Source organism: Strigops habroptila, chromosome 12 (assembly GCF_004027225.2).
Source record: "Strigops habroptila isolate Jane chromosome 12, bStrHab1.2.pri, whole genome shotgun sequence".
NCBI classification, from domain to species: domain Eukaryota; kingdom Metazoa; phylum Chordata; class Aves; order Psittaciformes; family Psittacidae; genus Strigops; species Strigops habroptila.
This window is the reverse complement of record NC_044288.2, coordinates 2,346,407-2,368,793: the sequence shown is the minus strand read 5'-3', so window position 1 is coordinate 2,368,793 and position 22,387 is coordinate 2,346,407.

Here is a 22,387-nt window from a genome sequence, read left to right as displayed (position 1 = left end):
CAGATCCTGCATGGGCTGCCCAGCAGCCGCGTCTCCAAGCAGAGGGTTTTGAGCTCTGATGGAGCTTTGCCCTCCTCTGACCCACCAAACTGGTGTGGCGTGAGCAGATGCCTTTTGGCATCTCCTTTTGGCAGAGCGCTTTGCCTGACAAGTGCCAGCAAGCACCATCCCTCCAGAGCCATGCCTGGGAGCCGTGTCTCCCTTCCTGGCAGGAGTTGAGCTCACTTCTCCTTCTCCACATGCTCCCAGCACCAGTGTGATCCCTCAGACCCAGAGCGGGATCAAATACCCTGTCAGTGACAGTCCCTGCGATGCCTGGCATCTTCCATGGAGCAATTAGCCACAGATGCTTTCCTCCACCATTCACCTGCCTCTGAGCAGCATCTAGTCCTCCCTCCAGACGCACACATGCACACAAGATGTATATCACTGCAATATTTCATAGAATCATGGGAGATTCATAGATTAATAGTATCATAGAATCCTAGCCTGGTTTGGATTGAAGGGAGCTTAAAGCTCATCCAGTTCCAACCCCCTGCCACGGGCAGGGACACCTTCCACTAGAGCAGGTTGCTCCAAGCCCTGTGTCCAACCTGGCCTTGAACACTGCCAGGGACGGGGCAGCCACAGCTTCTCTGGGCACCCTGTGCCAGCGCCTCAGCACCCTCACAGGGAAGAACTTCTTTATACCTAACCTAAATCTTCCCTGTTTAAGTTTGAACCATCACCCCTTGCTTTCTGTGTGCCCTGGGAGGAGGTTTGGGGGGAATGCAGCATTCCCCAGCTTGGTCTCAGCACTCCCAGCACTCACTGGGATGGGTGGTCCAGCCCTGGGCTTCCCTACACAGAGCTGCAGAGTCAACTGGTTGGGGCAAGGATGTAGTTTCATGGTCCCACAGCATCAGGAGCTGTGACTGACAGGTCCTGGGGGCTGTTTCCTGGCTGGACTCATAGCGTGACAGGAGGGAGGGCTCGGTTCCCTGTCACAGTCAGCATCCAGACCCAGGACCATTCTCCTTGTTTTCTTTCCCATTTATGGACTCGTGTTGCTGTTCTCAGTTCATTGTGCAGCATAAATCTCAGCGCTGCCAGATGACATTTAAGAGCAGCGAGTGTGAATGGGGGGACAGCGGTGTGGCGGGAGGTGGGGGAGCAAACCCATCCCATCCAGCAGTGCTAAACCTCGGATGAACCTGGAGCAACGTGCCCGATCCAGGAGCTTGGACATCACCGTCCATGTGTCAAGCCGGGGAGCCGGTGCTGATGCCCAGGGGTGGTGGGAGGTCCAGGTTGGACATCCCAGCGCAGAGCTGTGTGCATGGGGGGGTTGGCACTGCCTTTCCCGCTCCTCCTCTTCCCCCCCCTGCTCGCACTCCCTCCTAATCTCCACAAATGCTAAGATATTTAAATGTGGTATTTTCAAATCTAATCAGCGTTCCAAAGCTGTGCTGCCGCCACTCACATTTAATTTGATCCATTTACCAGCTTTGTGGTGCATCTAATCAAAGAGAGGGAACAATTAGGTTAATGTCAGGGGTCACCCCGCGGCCTCCCGCGCCGCTCAGCAACAGGAGGTATCCACAGCGAGACCAGCCCCGAGGAACAAAAGCAGGAGCCAGGGGTCTCTGGGGCCTGGGCTGGAGGTGGCCACAGAAATGGATGATGTCCTGGGTCATGCTCATCACAGGGATGGCTCGGAGGGAGGCAGCTTGGTTGGGAAAGGTGGGATGATGCATCCTGCTTAGCTTCAGCCTGAGCAAAGACATGGACTATCCGGGCCAGCCTCATGTGAGGGTGTGTGTCCTGCTCCAGCCAGCTTTTGACCGCTCTGGCCCTGGAAGAGGCTGTTCCATGATGTGCTTGACCAAGGAGTGCTGCTGCTATTACAGCTTGGTGCACAATAATCTGGATAATATTGTAAGTAAGTCCCTTCATCTTCCAAGGACACAGACCATAGGATCCCAGAATCCCAGCCTGGTTTGGGTTGGAAGGGAGCTTAAAGCTCATCCAGCTCCAACCCCCTGCCATGGGCAGGGACACCTTCCACTAGAGCAGGTTGCTCCAAGCCCCTGTGTCCAACCTGGCCTTGAACGCTGCCAGGGATGGGGCAGCCACAGCTTCTCTGGGCACCCTGTGCCAGCGCCTCAGCACCCTCACAGGGAAGAGCTTCTGCCTCAGAGCTCATCTCAGTCTCCCCTCTGGCAGGTTAAAGCCATTCCCCTTGTCCTGTCCCTACAGGTCCTTAAAGAAAGGCCCTCTCCAAATGGATATTCCAGGTCTGAAGCATCCTTGTGCGCCCTCCCTGCTCCACCCCACATGCCCTCTCTTCCCCGTGCCCTAAAGTCCCTTTTCCCCATGGTTGTTACAGCCTTTCCTGCCAATTCCCCTGTGAGCTTCCCGACAGCAGCAGGATCTCCAGGATCCATGCCATCATCCATATCCCAGGTCATCACCACCACTGACCGCTCCATGCCCATGCTCCCTGGGACAGCAGCATGGCACGTCACTAAGCCATGTCCCAGCCTGCACAGTGGCTTTTCACTCCCCACACGGGTTGTAAGGATGTTTCTGCACTGTGTGATTTAAATACACATGCTTTGCAATCTGTTGCAGAGTAGGGGTACTTGGCAAGACTCCCTTGCCCAGACTGTGCAGGGACTCTGGGGCTCAGGCACAGCTGGGGGTTCCCAGCATAGACCAGGCTTAACACAAGCGAGTAAGTGGGGACACAGATGTTTGTCCCTGTCTCCTCCACAGACCTGCTGTCTCTGCCCAGCTTGTGGGTGCCCAGCAGTGTTTGATGCCCAACCTGCACCCAGAGAGCTGGTGGGGTGGAAGGCAAAGGAGGGATGCTCTGGGAAAAGGGGATTAAAGGGAAACCTTTCACATGTATTCCTCTTGTGGACAGGAGGGTGGGAAGCAGCTTGGCAGGCTCTGAAAGGAGCTCAGGGCTCCCCACTTTTATACTGGGGCTGGCCAGGCCCCATGATGGGAGCAGGGAAATGCTACTCTGATCCCTCTGGGATGTCTTCCTTGGGATGTGTGCCCAGCAAACTGGCATTTACCAGTGCCAGCCCACACTGAGCCCTCTCCATCCCCAGGGAGCCTTGCAAGGGATTTGGGATGTTGCATTTAAGAGCCAGCCTTCTCCAGAGAGGCTTTTTCTCCCTGGACAGAGCTGCCCCTGTGCAGCATGGGTCCACACAGCCCCAGGATAACAAGAGCTGGATCTTAGCCCATTTTCCTGCGTTTCAGCATGCGCAGGGCACAGCAGCACGGAGTTGCCCATTTCCTTATGGAGCACAATGGAGCTGGAGTCTCTTTATTGCAGGGAATGGGGAAACATGAAACTTAAAAGCCTGCTGGGGCCACCTGTAATTTAGAGCAGGCACTGCTTTTCCTCCTTCCTTGTACTCTCCTTTCATCCCCTTCACTACCTGGTGGCTCCCTCCACCTTCCCTTCACCCATGGTCTGTGTGTCTGTCCCAAGACTGCAGTATCCATCCTCTTCCTCCTTCCTCTTCTTATCAGGGCCTGTTGCCAGTGGATGAGGGGTGATGGTTTTAAACTAAGAGAGGGAGACTCAGGCTGGATGTGAGGAAGAAATCCTTTATAACGAGGGTGGTGAAACACTGGCACAGGGTGCCCAGAGAGGTTGTAAATGCTCCATCCCTGGCAGTGTTCAAGGACAGGTTGGACGGGGCTTGGATTGACCAACTACCTGTGTGTTGGAGGGTAGGAACGTTCAAGGGTAGGAATCCACTGGGACAACCCTCCTAATGGGGTGTCTTATGGATCTGGGAGATGGCAGCATGCACCGGCAGCACAGGGAACCCTCTTCTCTTGTGCCATCATCTGCCATACCCTCTCCCTGTCATTTTTCCCACATACACCCCTCTCCATCACCCCTTTCCCTCTCCCATCTCCCTGTCTCACCGCTCTATTCCCTGCTCCCACCCCACACTCCTCCTCAGCAGGGAGGAAGGCTGCAGCACCGAGGAGCGTGCTCGGGAGCATGGTGTGCGCCGAGGACATGGGAACAGCATCAGAGAGACGGCGCCGGGGAGGAGAGAAACACGGGAAGAGTTGGGAAAGCTGCCCCCCCTGTTTGGCTGCAAGGAGTTAATACTGTGATCTGTTGCGTGAGTTCTGATGAGAAGCTAGTTGACATGCAGTGCTGGAATAATGAAACGTAATACACATTAATAGGACCTCCTTCTGTGTGATTGCTTCTGCTCCACTAGCCCCATTGAAGATTTCACTTTTCTTTTAACAGTCAGAATAACAGAATGTGACATTAAGTCTTTTACATGCAGCAATTTATTTTAAAATATTGGGGCACTCAAAACAGTATCCAGAATGTTAAATAAGATATGCATGAGATGGAAATCAGAGCAGCACTGCAGTAAGGAGACAGGAGTCAGACACAGCTTTTCCCAGGCAAAGGCAGCTCCACTTTTATTGTTAATTGCTGTTTTAGGCACAAAGAAATAGCCAAGTTGGAGAGAGCATCGGATCCTCTAAGCTCTCAGGTCCAGATGGGAAGTCAATGGTCAGCATGGATCCCTCCTTCTCGCCCATCCCCAAGGTCACAGATGACACAAGCAGCCTGTCAGGTGCCCTGGCATGCTGTGGGTTCAGCCCGGGCCAGCGCTCAGCAAGTCCATGCAGGGTCCAGTGCTGCCCTTTGGTTGTGCTTGTGATGGGAGCTGATGGATCCCTCCTGCTTTGCTGGGTGCTGGGGGAACTCTATCTCCCTCCCAGGTGGGGTTGGAGACATTTTGGGAGCCCCGAGGCTGGAGGCAAAGTGAGGCAGCTCCTCTCAGTGGGGTGATGGATGGTGGATGTACCAACAGAGGAAAGGCTGGGTGTCTGCAGGTCCTGGTGCTGGCTCCAAAGCATGGTGTAGCCTGATGTGGCTCCATATGCCAGTGGAGGAAGGGCAGAACCAGGATCTTAGGGCTTTCTCTGCTTTTTTCAAGCTCCCCATACACAGCAAAATCATTTGAAATAGTAGCCTTGAAGGACCCATGATTTCACCTTCAGTTCTGCACATCCTCCATCCCCTCCATAGGATGCTGTCCCACTGGATAGATGCCCATTGATTTCTACAAGGATCACAGGGGAAAACCTGTGCCCTGTTACACCAGGCATCCAATTTCCCTAATGTGCCTCCAGGAGAACCACCACGTCCCCAGAGCAGGCAGCAATTTGCCTGTCATCAGCTGGCACTGCCCTGCTGACAGGGACTGAGTGGCGGGTCCCCCCCGAGCTGCTCCATCTGCCTTGCACACAGCACCAGGGATGGCAGCACCCGCTGCCCTGGGTGGCAATGGCTTGTTGGTTTCTCTTCCAACACTGAAAGCATTCCCATGGGGAAAGCTGCCTGCTGAGCTCTTGATCACAATGATAGTTTCCACTCCCTGTTCCAGGCACCCGGACCCCATCCCTGTGCGTGCCGACATCTCCTTTCTGCCAGGCTGGAATTCCACCAGGAATATTGTCCTGCCAAAACCCTCATGTTTTGCATTCACCCTCCCTTGGACTGAATTGTGCTTCCAAGCCAGGGACTGGGGATCGTCACTGTGAGAGCTGGGGGTCCCCATTGTGCCACCCTCAGGTGGAGCCCAAACCCAGCACTCATTTGATCCTGACCTTTGTGGTCCCTCAGCCACTGTCCAGATGCAGTGTTTTAAGACATCTTTTCTTGCTGTGTATGGTGGCATCACCAACATAACACCCTCCAGGGCAAGCAGGGGAACCATAGGCACCCCCAGCCCTGCGTTAGAGTCTGGCCCTGCTCTGCTCCCACCCCAATGCATTGTGCTGGCACAACCACAGCAACTTGGAGCAACTTGCTCTAATAGAAGGTGTCCCTGCCCACGGCAAGGGGTTGGAACTGGGTGAGCTTTAAGGTCCCTTCAATCCAAACCAGGCTGGGATTCTATGATCCTATGAAACCAAGATGTCTTTCACATAGCAGATGCAGACAGGCCCGGACACACATGCAGGCACCACAGAGGCTCTCAAGCTCCTCACACCACAGACCACACTGCCCTTCTCCCAAAGCTCCTCTGCCCAGCCCTGATGCTGTGTGTCAGAGGCCTGAAGCAAAGCTGAGCGGCTGAGGATGGAGCGGGTGCTCCCTGCCCACAGCACCCCCTGCACAGGGGGGTGATGAGCTTTGCCCCTTGCTCTGGGGAGACATCCCTGCTTGGCTCCATATCCCACCGATCCCAGTGCCAGGCACCTCCCCACTCCTGCAGACCACGTGGAGAGCTGTCCCCATGTGCCCTTTGCTGGCTTAAAGCACCGCTGGAGACTTAGATTGTCATCAAGCCAGAACCCCCCTCTTGGATGTTATGCAGCGCAGTGCTCTGCCTCCTGCTCCAGCCCTGCAGCAGGACCATCCTCTATCTATCTGCAGCACTGCCCCATGCACATTGCAGGGGGTCAGGAGGGTGTTTGGAAGAGGATCTCCTCCCCGGTGATGCCTGCGGTGCCTGGAGGACTCGGTGCAGGCACAACCTATGCACATCTGGCTTTAGCACTCGCCAAGTGGGGAGGGAAAAGAGCCAGAATCCTGCAGGAGAGCTGCTGCAGCGCTCCTGAGCAAGAGCCACTTCTGCCAGCACTCATCCTTCTCTGCCTGCAAGCACTTGGGAGCAGGCAGCTGCCTTCATGCTGCACAGCTGGATGGTGCGAGCAGCACATCTGGAGAGGGGCTGAGGATGCTGAGCCAGGCAGTGGGGCCATGGCCTCTGTCACCCATCTCCAGAGACCTGGAACCTCTTCACCCCACAGAAAACCCAACCCACTGCTGTGAAAGGGGCCTGGGAATTCACTGGTGTCCTTCCTGCCAGGCTTGTCCCAGCGCCAGCTCCACTTCAGTATTATTCTAATTTAGGGAGCTGATGCAAAAGGCTGTCCTGGCAGCCCAGCTCGGCTTGGGCTGGGGTTATTTTGGTTTAGCTTCAGTCATCTGAGGACAGGTCATGCTCTAACCCAGCCTCTCTCTGCACGGCAAGGGCTGTCAGCAGGTCACAGCCGTCCGTGACATGGGTCAAAGAAACTCACTGCAGGAGCACAGCAGCTTTGGGGTGCACAAGTGTACCCAGGAACATCACACAGGCTTTGGCTGTGGGTTTGGGACAGCCTCAGCCCTGCACAGACACCCGTGCTCCCCTGAGGATGCTCTAAATCATGTTCCTGAGCATGGATCCCATCCATGAGTGCTGGTTTTATTCCTCTGAACCTTGGCAGGTCTCTGCAGCCTTGCTGGGGGAGGATTTGCCTTCCAGGTGGGCTGGTCAGACCTCACCCTCTGGCACCAGCGTGTCTGCTCTCCTCTGCCCCTAAACACCCACTTGTCCCATGGGACAAGTTAAACGGGGGAGTGCTGGGGTGGGGAAAGGGCTGCGGCATCTGGGAGCATCAGCACAGGGGTGGGAATGGTGCCCTCTGGCACTGAGCTGCCTAAAAGCAGGGCTGCAGAGGGGGTGCTGCTGCAGAGAAGGGGTGCGTGGCATGGCAGGAATGCCGTGGGCTCCTGGCACTCGCCTCCAGCCTGGCACAGCCCCAGTGTGACAAGCCCAGCCTCTTCGCTTGGGGCTTGGACGTGGGTCTGTGTCTACACATTAAATTCGATGTGCCCAGCGGGTGTTGCTGCAGACTGAGGCCAAGGAAAGCACAACACAAGTCTCCACGACATCCAGGGAATCCACTTAGCCTCCAGAGTGGGATGCTGAGCCTGGGAATGGTCCCCAGTGTGCTGTGTCTCCACACCCGTGCTGTGCCCATGAGCCGGCTGTGTCAGGATGAAGCTGTGCTCCGGATGTCCCACTGCCTGCGTGCAGGATCACGCAGCATCACAGGCTGCTTCCCCAGCACAAACAGGCTCTTCTGCTCAGCTGGGACCACAGCCCACAATGGAAATGCCAGTCCCATGCTGCGGAAGCACCTGGGCCAGGCACAGAGTGGGGCTGCCCAAACCCGCAGCACAAATGACCAAAGGATCCCAAGTATGATGTGCTGCTGCAGGGAAATGGGGTGGTTGGGAGGGAATCGGCACCTGGCCCCAGGAAACATGCTTTTCCCTTGGAGCTGAGCATGAGGGTGCTTCCTCACACACTGTCATGTTGTCACGTTGGATCACGCAGCCTTGCTGAGCCCTGGTTTCTATTTAACTGAAGCCACAATTCCCTGGGGTCCCAGTCCTGGGATCTCGGGCACATGCGCTCTGCAGAAAGGGAAAGGAGCTGCCAAGGCATGACACCCGGGCCCCCGTTTGATTCAGAGGAGGTACAAGGGTAGGACAAGGCCAAGGGAAGGAGCAGTAGCAATGCCATCACATCTGGAATGAAGCTGCAAAGCACGGGGGAGCTGTGCATGCTGCGGTCTCCAGGCAGGAGCTGATGTTGAACGGGGACAACCCCTAGGAAGCAAAGGCTGAAGGTGCCTGAGGGGATGGAAATGCCCCTGCACAATCCTCCAACAGCCTAGCAATGGCAAGAGAAGATCATGAACAACTGCCTGAAGACAGGTCTCATTCAGTGAGGTGTTTCCCAGCACAGTTTGGTTTAAGGGCTCCACATCCATCCCACCTTAAGGACCACAGGGCTGCTGCCAGGGTGAACACTGCCCTGGTGCATGTGGTGCGTTTTGCAAAGCTCTTCTCTAAACCCCCCAGGAAACCTGGGACCAAAGATAAGCAAGTCCCTCAGCACCTCCCTGGGGAGCGGGGAGCCTGGGGGCAAACTGGGCTCAGCATCCCACAGAGACCTCCTGGAGGTGCTGAACCTGGTGCTCCTGCTGGTGTCAAGCATGTGGCATCCCCCCACTGCAGGCTGGGCATGAAAACCAAACAGTGGAGCTCTTTAGGCCAGGTTGGACACAGGGGCTTGGAGCAACCTGCTCTAGTGGAAGGTGTCCCAGCCTGTGGCAGGGGTTGGGACTGGATGAGCTTTAAGGCCCCTTCCAACCCAAACCATTCTATGATTCATTCTGTGATTGACACAAGCCCCGTGGCTGTGCTCCTGGACCACTGAACCCAAGCAGAGTCAAGGACCAGCTTAGCATCCCAGCAGATGCTGATGGTGCAAAGGCAGCAGCCTATAAAGCAGCCTCAGCCTTGTTTCACTGAGGCTGGGTGATGGCAGGGTGATGGCAGGGCTCCATCACACTGAGCCTGTGCGGGACATGCTTGGCCATGCCCGCCAAAAGCAATTCTGACCCTGAGCAAGCTCTGCAACCATCAGAGCTCTTCAGGGATGGCTGACACCAACAAGCAAGACCAAAGAGGTGCTGTGCCCCCTCTACCTGCCCTCCCTGGCATGGGAAGCTGCCTGAACACAGCCATTATCCCAAGCTGGAATCGCTTTGTCCCACTCTCTGTGCAGGAATATGTTACTCCAGGAATCAGGTGGCTGGTGGGAGCATTGCACTGTGTCTGTGTGTGTGTCCTGACTGCTCTGTGCAGTCATTAGGTGATATTTATGGTCCTTATTAAACAGCAAGGGGAAAAAAACCCATCTGATATGTGCAGCGAGCAGTGGAACTTGCTTGGGTATGCAGAGAGCAAGCAGCATCCGGACACAGAGCCTGGATGCCCACAGCACCCCGCGAAGGGTGAGCTCTGTGTCTTTAACAGTGGTGGGAGCAGGCTGGGAATGTTGCTGGCAGGGCTGCACAGCCCAGCAGCGCAGCAGAGCCGTGACGGGGATAAAGCACAGTCTTGTTTAGCTGATAGAGAAAATGCCTCTTTCTGTGCTTATTTACCACGTCCGGTGTCAGGGCCCGCAGCAGGGGGTGAGCACGTGTTGTCATCCCAAAGGGATGTGGCACCAAATCTCCCCTTGATTCAGTGCCACGCAGCCCGTGAGCTGCTGGAGGGGCTGGTGCCTGTGAGCCCTGTGTGCAAGACGGCTCATGAGTGGGTATGACCCACTGCAGACCAGCCAAGGGCCATGACACTGAGTCCCAAAGGCGCTCTGAGTCCCCAGGGTCATGGGGAGGAGCGGGACAGAGTCTCAGTCCCACAGCTCTTAGAAGAATCGCTCTCTTGTCCCTACAGCCACATGCAGTCTGGCACCGAGGAGACACGGTCCAGCTCCCCGGGGACCCCTTGCAGCAGGGGACAGATGCAGCCCCCCCATGTCCCCGGGTCCTCAGATCCGGCTGCAGCCCCATCGCTGTCATCCCGTTGCCCCTCAAGTCCCACTGGGAGCAGCGGTGCCAGCGTGTGCGGGAGACCTCCCTGCGCGGCTGCGGCTTTGGAGCTGTGGGTTTGTAGCCTGGCTGCTTCCTCGCTCAGCATGGAAGACACTCTACAGTTCTTAATTTGCCAAAAAAGCCCTCTTTTTAGTTTACAGGGACAGAAGGGGGACTTTTATGTGCAATCTGTACAGCTCTCCAGAAAGCACTTACATTTATGATGTTCATGAAATTTATAGCCAGTTGGCAGTGCTGCTTTCTCCTCTCCTCTCCACCAGCCACCCTGGCAGGATGGCAGACTATAATAAGCAAGCCACACATTCAAGTGGCATAAAAGGCATTTCTACAAGTTAGCCTCCTGCCCAGCCTTATAAACTCTAACAAGTCTCTAACAAGTAGGCAGGATCTCTTTATACCCAGGGAGAAAAACCCCTTTCAGAAATGGCCTTTTCACAAAGCCCACACCTTTCTTCTAATTAAGGTTAAATAGCTCCATGTTTTCTGGCCAATTTCATTCTTTCCCCTTATTCCCCTCTTAACAAGGCAGCCTTTAAAAAGACATCACTAATTGGTGTCTGCTTCTCACATACCATGCGTGCTTTGATAGTCAGTTAGAAAGCCTTCCCCATCGATCAAACTTCCACTGAAAGCCTGCTAATGTGCTCCATGTGTCTGCCACAAGACAAAGCCAAGTGGCGGGTCCCCAGCTTCCTTCTCCTCCTGTTCCCATACTCCCGGCCGGGACCGGGGGTCCACAGCCAGGTTCTGCCCCCCGGCACCCCCGGCACCGGCCTCCCTGGGAATAGCCCGGCATTGAGAGCAGCGCAGGGAAGAAACGACTCCTCGATGTGTGTGGCAATTCGGAACTTAATGGGGAGTGGTTAAATGTTAAGGGCAGGATCTAAAACAGAGCAGGAGAGAGCAATTGTCATGCTGATGAGGCTGGAGGAAGGCCAGGGAGCTTTCCTGTGAGTCCCGGTCTCCCCAGTGCTTTCTGGGCTATTCAGTGAAATATTCCTGGGGAGAGGGCTGGGGAGGGGGATGCTGCCATGGAAAGGGGCAGTGACCCCCTTCGGGCCCCCAGCTTTGGGAAGGAGAGAGCAGGGTTCCTTGGATGTGCTGTTCCCCCCTTCCCTGCACCCTGGTCCTTGAAGGACACAGGCTGCGTCTGCAACGGGTGCAATCTGCAACTCATCAGCCCTTCTCCAGCAGCAGGTCCGAGCCGCCGCAGCGCCCTTGAGGAGAAGCCACAAGAGATGGTTGTCGTTAGGAGAGCGCTGCAAAGCCAGACCCTCCCCAGGGCCCTGCTTTATCCTGGCCCCGTTCCTCACCTCCACCCTCCATCCATGCCAGGGAAGATGCTCTGCCATGGCCCCACTGGGCTCCCAGCTCTGAGCGGAGCAAAGCTCCCATTCCATGTTGCTCTGTGGGGTCTCAAAGCACTGATGGCTGAACTGTCATGATGGAGATGCCACCCAGCGAGGGACACGCCACTGGGCTCATGTCCAGAGCAGGAGATCCCCACGGTCTTTCTGGAGGGGATGGCAGCAACAGGCACTGGGAAGTAGCCCTTGTCCATGACCCAGGCACCTCTGCCCAGCGAGGGGGTCAAAGCCACCACCATGCAGGGCTTTGCTGTGGTGCTGTTCTGGCTTCAAACATCCCTCTGCTCCTTCCATCTAAGGAATTACTAGTATTTTCTTAGGAAAAGTTGCCTTTCCCAGCTCTAACTCGCTCTGGCTGCCATACATCCCCCTGGGGTGAAGCCTTCATGCTGCAGGCTTAGAGGTCTCTAGCAGGGTTGTTAAGTTAAGCCTGGAAGTGGTGTCTTCCAGCCTGGTCACAGGGGCTTTTTCCTGGGGTAAGAGCCAAGGATTCCCAGAGGAGGCTTATGAAGGTCACAGCCAAACCCAGGCATCTCTTTGGCATTGCTCTGTGACAGCCACATGCTTGGCACAAGATGCTCTGCAGAGCAGCAACCTATGACCGTACCACCGTGGCGAGGTGACAGGGTGTCCCCAGAGGACACATGCACACACACAACCAAGTGTTCTTTAGCCTTTTCTGCTGCCGGAGCCAAGGAGGAGAGAGATGGTCGGCGGCCAGATGCTGGCTCCCTCCCAATGCTCAGTGGGGCTTGTCAACACCATAGGTTGTGCAGATGGAGACCTGCCAGGGAACGGCATTCCCAAACCTCCCAGGCAGGCTGGCAGGTGGCTTCCCAGCTCAGCAGCCAGGGATGTAGCTGGTGAGACGTGCAGAGCCTTGACATGGGTTTGGAAACCCTCCCGCATGCTTCTGACCCTGCCGTTCCTCCCCAGCCCCTCGCGAGCTGGGCAAGGAGAGGGATTACCCAGCCTCGTACAGCTTCATCCCCATTTTTCCACTGCAAGACAGCACCGGAGCAGGATCCTCCCTCTCCACAGGCCACACAGCAGCTCCTGGGCACGGCAGCACATCCCCAGGCTGGTATCCAGGCCCGAGGGCATGTCCCAGCTCCCTCGGCAGCCAGATGAGGCGGGATGCAGCCGCTTCCATGGGCAGGCTGCCAGGGCAGACGCATCCTGGTGGCTCCAGCCCATGGATAGGCAGCGCAGCTGCTTGTGCAGAGCTCATTCAAGCGGCATTCCCGGTGCTGCCGGCAGCCTCTGGCTAACAGGTGGGAACCGGGAGCGCACGTTTCCCACTGCACAGCCCTTTGTTCAGCTCCTGCTGCTTCCCTGGCTCCATTCCGGCTGCCAAGCTCACAAAGCTTCCCCTAACAAAGTTAAAGGCTTCCCAGAGTTTGGCTTCCTCAGATAGCACAGTCCCATGGCTCACGTATTAGCTGGGATCTATGGTGGCATGAACTGAAGTGGGACTGGTACGCTGCTCTGTACCCTAAAATTCACAGAGCCCTACAGCCCAGGCACTTGGCTCACCCTCATCTCCACAGGGACCTTCGTTCGCACCTAGTGCCTTCAGAGGAGATGGAGCCTGGGTTGAAAACTGTGTCTAACCAGCAGGCAGCACACATGGCCTCTGCCTTCACCTCCCTGCATGGCTCCAGCACTGGAGAGGACAGGAGCAGCCAGGTCCCATGGTCCTTGGGGACATGGTGCTTGGATGAGCAGCACAAGGGGCTGTTTCAGGGTGTCTGGTGCCCTCATACAGACCAACAGCTCCAGGGAGCCTTCCCAAGCCTGGTCCTGCTCATCAGGAAAACTCGCCTCACACTCAGCTTCCCGGGATGCTGCAGGACATCAGACATCAGGGCTGCGATTGCCTTTTCCCTCTAATCCCCACTGATGTAAAGGTGCTTCACTGATGGATCTAGACCTTCACCCCACCAACCCCATGTTCCCTGCAGTGCCTGACCCACAAGGACCCTGCAGGGCTCACACCCCGAGTAACTCACAGGGGACGGGGCTACCTGAGTACTTAAGCACCTCATTACATGGCTGAGCTAATCCTCAGTGTCAGATGTACCACCCCACATCTGTGCTTTAAGCCAAGTGGCCCCGCTGGCGATCCATGCACCGCATCGCACCAGCTCTCCGGAGCCCAGAAGGAGCCTGCCAGGGGCTTTGGATCAGAGCAGTTCTTGTGCTGGGCTGCTATAATGAAGTGCCTGGGGAGAGGTACATGAAACACGGTGTAGCTCATCCGAGCAGCACTGGGAGTGTCTGTGCAGAGTAATCATGCTGCTGATAGCAGGGCTTTCGAATGAGGGGTTTAACTCAGCAGAGGTGCACAGTGCAATCCAAGAAGCTCTAGGGGACCAGAGACATCTCCATGGGCCTGGCAGATGTGACACAGGATCTACAGGAAACCTGTGACCTTCTGTCGTGACAGATGGTGGCCAGGTGGGGTACCCATGGGTGTCTTGTATGGCACTGGGTGTCAGAGGCACGATGCTAAGGGACACACCTACACACACAGATACCTGATACACATGTGCCTATACATGTGCATGTGCTATAGACATCTGCCTCTCTGTGCCTCAGGTTCAGAGGAGGCCACGGAACTGCTGCGAGGGCTGGAGCAGCTCTGCTCTGGAGCCAGGCTGAGAGAGCTGGGCTGGGGCAGCCTGGAGAAGAGAAGGCTCCTGAAGGGGAGACCTTAGAGCAGCTCCAGTGCCTAAAGGGGCTCCAGGAAACCTGGAGAGGGGCTTTGGACAAGGGCCTGTAGGGACAGGCCAAGGGGAATGGCTTTAACCTGCCAGAGGGGAGATTGAGATGAGCTCTTAGGCAGAAGCTCTTCCCTGTGAGGGTGCTGAGGCGCTGGCACAGGGTGCCCAGAGAAGCTGTGGCTGCCCCATCCCTGGCAGTGTTCAAGGCCAGGTTGGACACAGGGACTTGGAGCAACCTGCTCTAGTGGAAGGTGTCCCTGCCCGTGGCAGGGGTTGGAACTGGATGAGCTTTAAGGTCCCTTCAACCCAAACCAGGCTGGGATTCTGTGATTCTATGAAAATGTGGTGGGAGCTGCTTGCCCTGACTCTGCAAAGGAGCTGGGGCACGTGGGGATCTTCCCAGCTTTGCAATAAGTTACTGTCTCCCCGTAGGTCTCCCCGTGCCTCAGTTTCCCCACCTGCATGAAGCCTGCAATGAACAGTCCCGAGGGAATGGGGGTGGTTCCTGTAGCTGTAAAGTCCTTGTACCAGACAAAGCTGCATTTTCGTGAGCCCAAGGAACTGAATGATGAAGAAGTGGAGGTGAGACAGGGAGATCCATCAGCTGCACAGAAACGCACTTGGTGGAGGAGTCAGCACTCCAGGCACGGGCAAACCCATCACTGGGACTGGACTGATTGAAGCCCCTGAGAAGAGACTCATGTGCAGAGGGATGAGAAAGCCTTGTGGTGAGACCCGCAGTGCCCAGCTTATCAGAGGCAAGACTGAGAAGTGTTTTGATTGCAGCATGTAAGTGCCTTCATGGGGATAAATCCCAGGTACTAAAGGGTCTTTAATCTAGCGGTGAAAGACAGAGCAAGAACCAGCAGCTGGAAACAGGAGCAATGGGAGTTGTATTTAGAAAGGAGGCACATTGTTAATGGAGGTACAGAGAGGGGATGCAGTGCCCAGGGGTGACTTGGACCCAGGCTGGACCCTCCCTGGCAGGGGAGTTTCACTGAGCGTGGGGCCTAAGAGCTCATCTCAATCTCCCCTCTGGCAGGTTAAAGCCATTCCCCTTGGCCTGTCCCTCCAGGCCCTTGTCCAAAGCCCCTCTCCAGGTTTCCTGGAGCCCCTTTAGGCACTGGAGCTGCTCTAAGGTCTCCCCTTCAGGAGCCTTCTCTTCTCCAGGCTGCCCCAGCCCAGCTCTCTCAGCCTGGCTCCAGAGCAGAGCTGCTCCAGCCCTCGCAGCAGCTCCGGGGCCTCCTCTGGCCTCGCTCCAGCAGCTCCACGTCCCTCTTGTGCTGTTGCCCCAGAGCTGGATCAGGACTGCAGGGGGGGTCTCCCCAGAGCGCAGCAGAGGGGCAGGATCCCCTCCATGACCTGCTGCTCTCGATGCATTTGATGCAGCCCAGCACACGGGTATCAATGTTCTTACTTTGTCATTGAACCAATGAGCAAAATATGGTTTTCTTGGAGGAGGGAGAGACTCAGCAATGAGAACCTCTGCCTCTGCCAGCTGCGGGCACAGGAGAAGGGAAAGGCAACGATGGAGGTTGCCTGTCTCCGAAGGAGGGGATGCTGGCCAGGCCCAGGAGGACCACAGACCTCTTCTGCACCTCCTCCTTCCCTCCCCCAGCGCATCCTCCCCCAGGGCAGCCATCACCCACCCTGTCAGACACATCTCAGTGCCTCTCTCCCCGGTGAAGGGTGCCTTGCACGCCGCTGTGTGATTGACTTCTTTAGATATAAGAAGTCAAAACAACCAAAGGCTGCCCATGGAAAGCTGCTTTCCAGCTCCTGACAGCCCGCACAGCCTCCTCCCAGCTCATCAGCAGGGCACAGCTCCCCCTGACATGACACTTCTCTTTCTCTGTCAGTTGGCAGAAGTCACCTCCCCAGGTCCCCGATGGGGAGGGGGACCAGGATGCGAATGGGTTTGTTGCTGCTTCGCAGATGAGCATCAATCTGGATGAGGCTGAGCGTGCCCCTGAGGTGAGAGTGCGCCAATGGCTCAGCATTTGATGGGTGGCTGGGGACGTGCCACCTCTGATGGAGACATGACAGTGTGTGCTGCTGTCACACAGGGGAGAGAAGGAAGGATGCGAGACGAGGGACCATGGGTATCTCCTGCACAAGCATCCCAGGCACTGCAGCCTGCCGGGAAGAAAGGCAGTGAGGGTAATGCACTGGGAGGGGGTCTTGAGGGGATTTGCAGGTTTGGTGGTGCTGGAGGTTGAAGCATGGGGACAGGGAAGCAGTGGGAAGTGAGGATGTATCGACTGAGTGAAATCCACTGCTCCCGGAAAGGGAGATCGCTTGCTTCAAACCCATGGGGTGACCTTAACTCTGCCCCTGGGCCACAGTGGCACAGCCGTGGTTGCCCCTAAGACCACGATCACACTCACAGTGACTGGGGGGCTCAGGCAGGCTGGACACAGCACCTTTCTGCCCCAGGGACATCCCTAACCTCCCCAAACATCCCTTCTCCATGCAGTTTGCTGCAGTGTGTCTCACCAAGGCCAGGATGAGCATCTGATATCCACCTATATTGCCGGGTGAGGAGAGGCTTGTGCAGGAACAGGGAGGACCTAAGCCTACTATCTGCAGAGAGGAGGTCTTGCTTTGGCTACATGATCTTCTGGATGGTCATCCCATACATCTGGTCAGTGTGGGGCCCCAGGGAGTCTTCTGTGCCATGGGCAGAGGTTCATTCTTGTCTCCAGCAGATTAGACCAGAAATAATGGCAGAGCAATTACTGTGAGGAGACAGGTACCAGACACCCTCCAGGCAGAGACCTTGCACCCTGTCTGCAGCCTCAAAGGCAAATGAAGGAGCAACTATTCACAGCAGGTTTTAAAGCAGCTCAGATGTGCTGGAGCAGGGTCAGCAGCTTCTGCATAAACTGTTCTTCATTCTACTCCTACATCAGCCATGTCACAGGGGTGTCAAGCAGGGGGTGACTACCTTGGAAGGGTCTGTGATTGCAGTAGTCACCCTCTAAAGTCACAAAGGTTGCAGCCGGCATCTTTGAAGAGCTGCCAGAGCAAGGAGCCCTCACCTCAAATAGCACAGTGCCTGGGCCAAGAGTTTTCACAGCCCTTTATGCATAGTCAAGAACTGAGAAGCATTTGCGACCCATCGCCTTCACCTCGCCCTGGCAAAATAGCATAAGATTGCCCATGGAGAACTGGCAGCTACCCAACAAGAGGGGACAGATCTTGTTGAGGAAGGTGTTCAGCAATCTCCTCCATAAGACTTTGGTCTGGGAAACTTTGGTTCTGACGTTAGAACAGGTTGCCCAGAGAAGCTGTGGCTGCCCCATCCCTGGCAGTGTTCAAGGCCAGGTTGGATGCGACTTGGAGCAACCTGCTCTAGTGGAAGGAAAGGGCAATGGCCAGGGCTGTTGGAAGAGGTATTTCTGAGCTGCTCAAATACAAGTGACTGAGTGAACCCCCTGAGAAGGCTCATTGACATTGGTAGGAGTTTATTCCTTCCTACATGTGTGTGTACAGCAAATGTCAATGCAAGCAGCATCTCAAGATAAAATCGGTGTTAATAATAATGATTCTGATAATGCTGCCACCAAGAATAACTGTGCAAGCACTGAAAGAGCAAGGGCAGGGAAAGCCCAGGCTCCAAGCAGTGTGCACAAGGAGAGCTGCAGCAGGACAATGGGTTTAGGCTGGGACTGTCTGGCTGGGGGTCCATGCACACACACCTCAGCCACCCAGTATCCACAGCACTTGTGGAGGGCTGGGAACAGGCAGAAGTTGTGTCGGCAGCTCTGGAAACCAATGGGGTTGATCTCAGGGTCCCAGTGCAAGTGCTGAACTGGAGATGGGGTGAAGGCAAGAGTTGTGCTGGGTCACTTGGGGCTGTCTGGGGGTCTTTAGTGCCGGGATGGGGGAGTATGTGCATGTCATGCAGCAAAAGGAGGGGTCTCGCTCCATTTCTTTCTACTGGAGCCCCACTTGCCCTGTTCCTCCCCGTCACGGGTGATGTCCTTGCTGTTGTTTCCCTCTCATTACTACCCAGCGCAGGAGATGGAAGATTTTCTGCCATTGCCTTGGAGCAAGTGTGCTCTTAAGTTTCTTCCAAGACTCACACCAGGGCCGCATCTCTGCATGTGTGGTCTCTTGGACTGCGCAGCGCTCATAAATAAATAAGGAGAAAAGTTCTTAATCTTCATTCGAAAGCTCCTGGTATCACAATGCTGCTGCACAAAAGCCATCTTATTAGCCCCAAGTGCAAAATGCTGCCTTTTCTTGCAGAAGCTCATTAATTGCAGGTCACCATTCAACAAGAAAGATGAGGCACTTGAGTTCTTCAGGCTCTCATTAGCCACAGAGCTGAACAGTATGTGTGAAATTAACAGTCACCTGAGTACCTCTATAATTTCATAATTATTAGGCCTAATGGGTTAGTCTCTGCCAAATGGTTTTAACTCCTTCCCAGCCGGAGCAGGGAATCGCACGCCATGCCAAGGTTGGCGGATTTTGCGAGGTTTCTAACCATTTAACAGCTTTCCTTGTGGAAATAATAATAAGGAGAGGAAGTTTCCAGGATCATGTACTGTTTGCATGGTCTAGCATATGTTTAGCTTTTAATTATTCATATACAGCGCGCCAAGGAAGCAGATAGCCTGTATCCCAGAGAGTGGGTGAAAGAGCTTTCTCTGCAAAGGGATTTTAATTGGTTTTAAAACGTGTTCTGTATGTGTGTGTGTGTTTGTATTTGCGTGTGTGTGTGTGAGAGTTGAGCCTTTGGTTTCTCTTCTCCTTGATGATTACATTACATTATTTCCCGTCTCTTACATTTTTATTTATCTTAGGCTTAAAAAGCAGAATCAGAGCTGAGATTTCGGTCTCTGCTTTTGAACTCAAGGATCTTGGTAAATGGCACTGCTTTTTAATGGGGATTTTCTCCTACTTGAAACCAGCTTAGATGGAGAGCCAGAGGGGAAGGCTGCCTCTCACCTCCAAGTACTTCATTGTTTTCCTTGTTTTTCTCTTGCAGTCCAGGTAGGAATGTGCACAGCATGGCCCCCACCGAATTGGGGTGACCAGGTGGGGGGCTCTGTCCCCTGGCACTCCATGGGGAGGCACTGGGCAGCCCTCCTACCTCCACAGCCTGAGGAAACAGCCCCTGCCCACCCCAGCACTGCCCATGCTGCTGGGACAACCCTGTCCCTTCCCTTTGTCCTGGCAAAGGCTGGATCCAGGCACAGGATGGCCACCCAGGCCAGCTCCAAACACACGGTAGGTTCAGTAGCTATGAATTAAAGTTGCTTCTTAAAATACCTCTGCACCCATCACAGAATGGGTTATATGGGGAATGCTGTGGTCTTCTCCAAGACCCAGGATATAACCCCCTTTCCCGCTGCTGAGCTGAGGCACAGAGTCCAACGTGCTGCAGGAGTAAAACCCTGAGAGCTCTTGTTGGTGAGAAACTGTGACTCCAGCAGCTTCTCTGGCATTAGCAGAGATGGCTGAGCTGCACCAGCCCCGCGCTCTGCCCACCCTCAGCCCGCAGCCTCCCCACTCTTTGCCTCCATCACACTGTACAGGTTTAGGGTTGGTGGTTTTTGGCTGATGCTGCCCTGACATTGGTTTTCGTTGTGCAAGAGCTAAGGAAGGGGGTTTTGGTGCTTGAAGCATCCCTGGGGCTGCAGTGGGGGTGAGCAGTTGATATGTCCTCACAGCGTCTGTGACACAGGGGTGTCCCAGGGCTGGACCAACTTCCACCAGCAGCCCCAGTGCCAGGGTACTTATGGCACCAGTGGGGACCTGAAGATCCCAAAGGTGCTGTCTCCCAGTGAGAGCAGGGACGGGTTCCTCAGGACCCTTTTCAAGACGGGAACCAGTTGAGATACCTGCAGGCCATTGGAAAAGACAGAAGCTTGGATGGAATCCAGCATCAGACCCCATGAGCTAATGTTTTCATGGCAGCGCTCAATTCCCTGCACTGCCTGAGCTGGGAGATCAAGGCTGGGAGGAGGGAGGGTCTTTCTTCACTTAGGTGCTGGAGAAATGTCTCCTTCGATGATATTTCACCTTACCTCTCCTTGCCACATCTGTCAACTTCTGCTAATTACCGAGTTTGCTATCACCCTCTGCACTGATGTGAAGGGTAGGGAAAACAGAAAAAGGAGGTTAAGGGATTCTACAATTATAAATGATGTCTGGCAGGCTAAGGTACCATATAATGCATTATAAGCACTTAAAAAGCTAACCCGTTCTGTCTTCTTTCTTTGGCATAAATAATGGCTTTTTTATGAATAAATCATGCAGCCAAGGTCTCTGAAAATAGCAGGAACCTGGAGCAGAATGTCTCCATCCTCATTTTTGCTAGGACAGCAGAGAAGTCAGCAATCCACTCCATCACAACCGATAAACCAGGGCGAGCGCAACTCGGTAATGAAATAGGGAGATAAAGTTCGGGGAGGGCAAGCGGGGCACGGGGATGTTTCTGCCAAAGCACCGAGTGCACCCGAGCTCCAAATGAAACATAATGGACTCCAAGGAGATAAGCATTTTTTCTTTGCCCCATGAATAAAGCAAGACCTCGTAACTCACAGAGAGGCAAAGCTGCCAGCGACTTGAAAGCGCTCCCTTCTGCTTCTGGTTTGTGTTTCCTTCTAATGAAGCTCCTCCAAAGCCGGGGGGGGGCTCAGAAGTGGGGCTGGAAGCGAGCCCTGCCTTTGCGTGTGTGGAGTCCGGCGCTGCGGGCGGCGGGAGGGCGGCGGGACCCACCCGGACCTCGGCACAAAGGGCTCGCAGATGCGCTGCGCGCCGCGGGGAGCCGGCCCGGCGGAGGGGGAGGTCCCGCTGGCCTCCGGAGCGGCGGGAGCAGGGGGAGCTCTGCCCGCGCTGAGTGCGGGCACAGCGCGACTGCTCCGCTCCTGCACCCGGCTCCCCCCACACCACAGTCATTGAGTCATAGAACCATAGAAGGGTGTTGTTGGAAGGGAGCTTAAAGCTCGTCCAGTTCCAACCCCTGCCACGGGCAGGGACACCTTCCACTAGAGCAGGTTGCTCCAAGCCCCTGTGTCCAACCTGGCCTTGAACACTGCCAGGGATGGGGCAGCCACAGCTTCTCTGGGCACCCTGTGCCAGCGCCTCAGCACCCTCACAGGGAAGAGCTTCTGCCTCAGAGCTCATCTCAATCTCCCCTCTGGCAGGTTAAAGCCATTCCCCTTGGCCTGTCCCTGCAGACTCTCTCCTCCCCGTGGAGTTGGACACCCCTTACAAAGGGTCCTTCCCTGCTCCCTGGTCTGGCTGGAGATATTCCACTCCAGCCACCCAGAGTGACCACATCAGGACACATCTGCAGGTTTGGATGCTGCCTGTCAGGGCACAGGTGGCCCAAGCAGAGCCAAGCACCCAGGGCTGGGACAGGATGCAGAGTGCTGTGCATAAGGAGCCTGGCCCCACAATGCAGGGAAGGACCCTTTGTAGGGGGGTCATCTGTGTGTCCACCTCCACCCCAGAGAGACTCTACAGGGTCAGGCCAAGGGGAATGGCTTTAACCTGCCAGAGGGGAGATTGAGATGGGCTCTGAGGCAGAAGCTCTTCCCTGTGAGGGTGCTGAGGCGCTGGCACAGGGTGCCCAGAGAAGCTGTGGCTGCCCCATCCCTGGCAGTGTTCAAGGCCAGGTAGGACACAGGGGCTTGGAGCAACCTGCTCTAGTGGAAGGTGTCCCTGCCCGTGGCAGGGGGTTGGAACTGGGTGAGCTTTAAGCTCCCTTCCGACACAAACCAGGCTGGGATCTATGATTCTGTGATTATGCCATGCAATGAGCCATCTCCCGTGGGGTAAGCGGCAGCTCCCTGTGCATATGTCCAGCAATCCTCCATCCAGTTATTCTGCGGGACTAGCTCAATGAGAGCTCAGCACACATGGTCACATCCCTGTGCCCACCACTGGGCTGTGGCAGCCACCAGCACGGGTGCCAGCAGGCTCTGTCTGGAGCTCGATTCCCTTTGAGCTGCCTTCGGACCTGGCTGCTCAGCAAAACCCCTTCTTGGGGCTGTGAGATTCAACACAAGAGCCCCCCAGGTGTGTATGTGTGTGTGCAGCTCA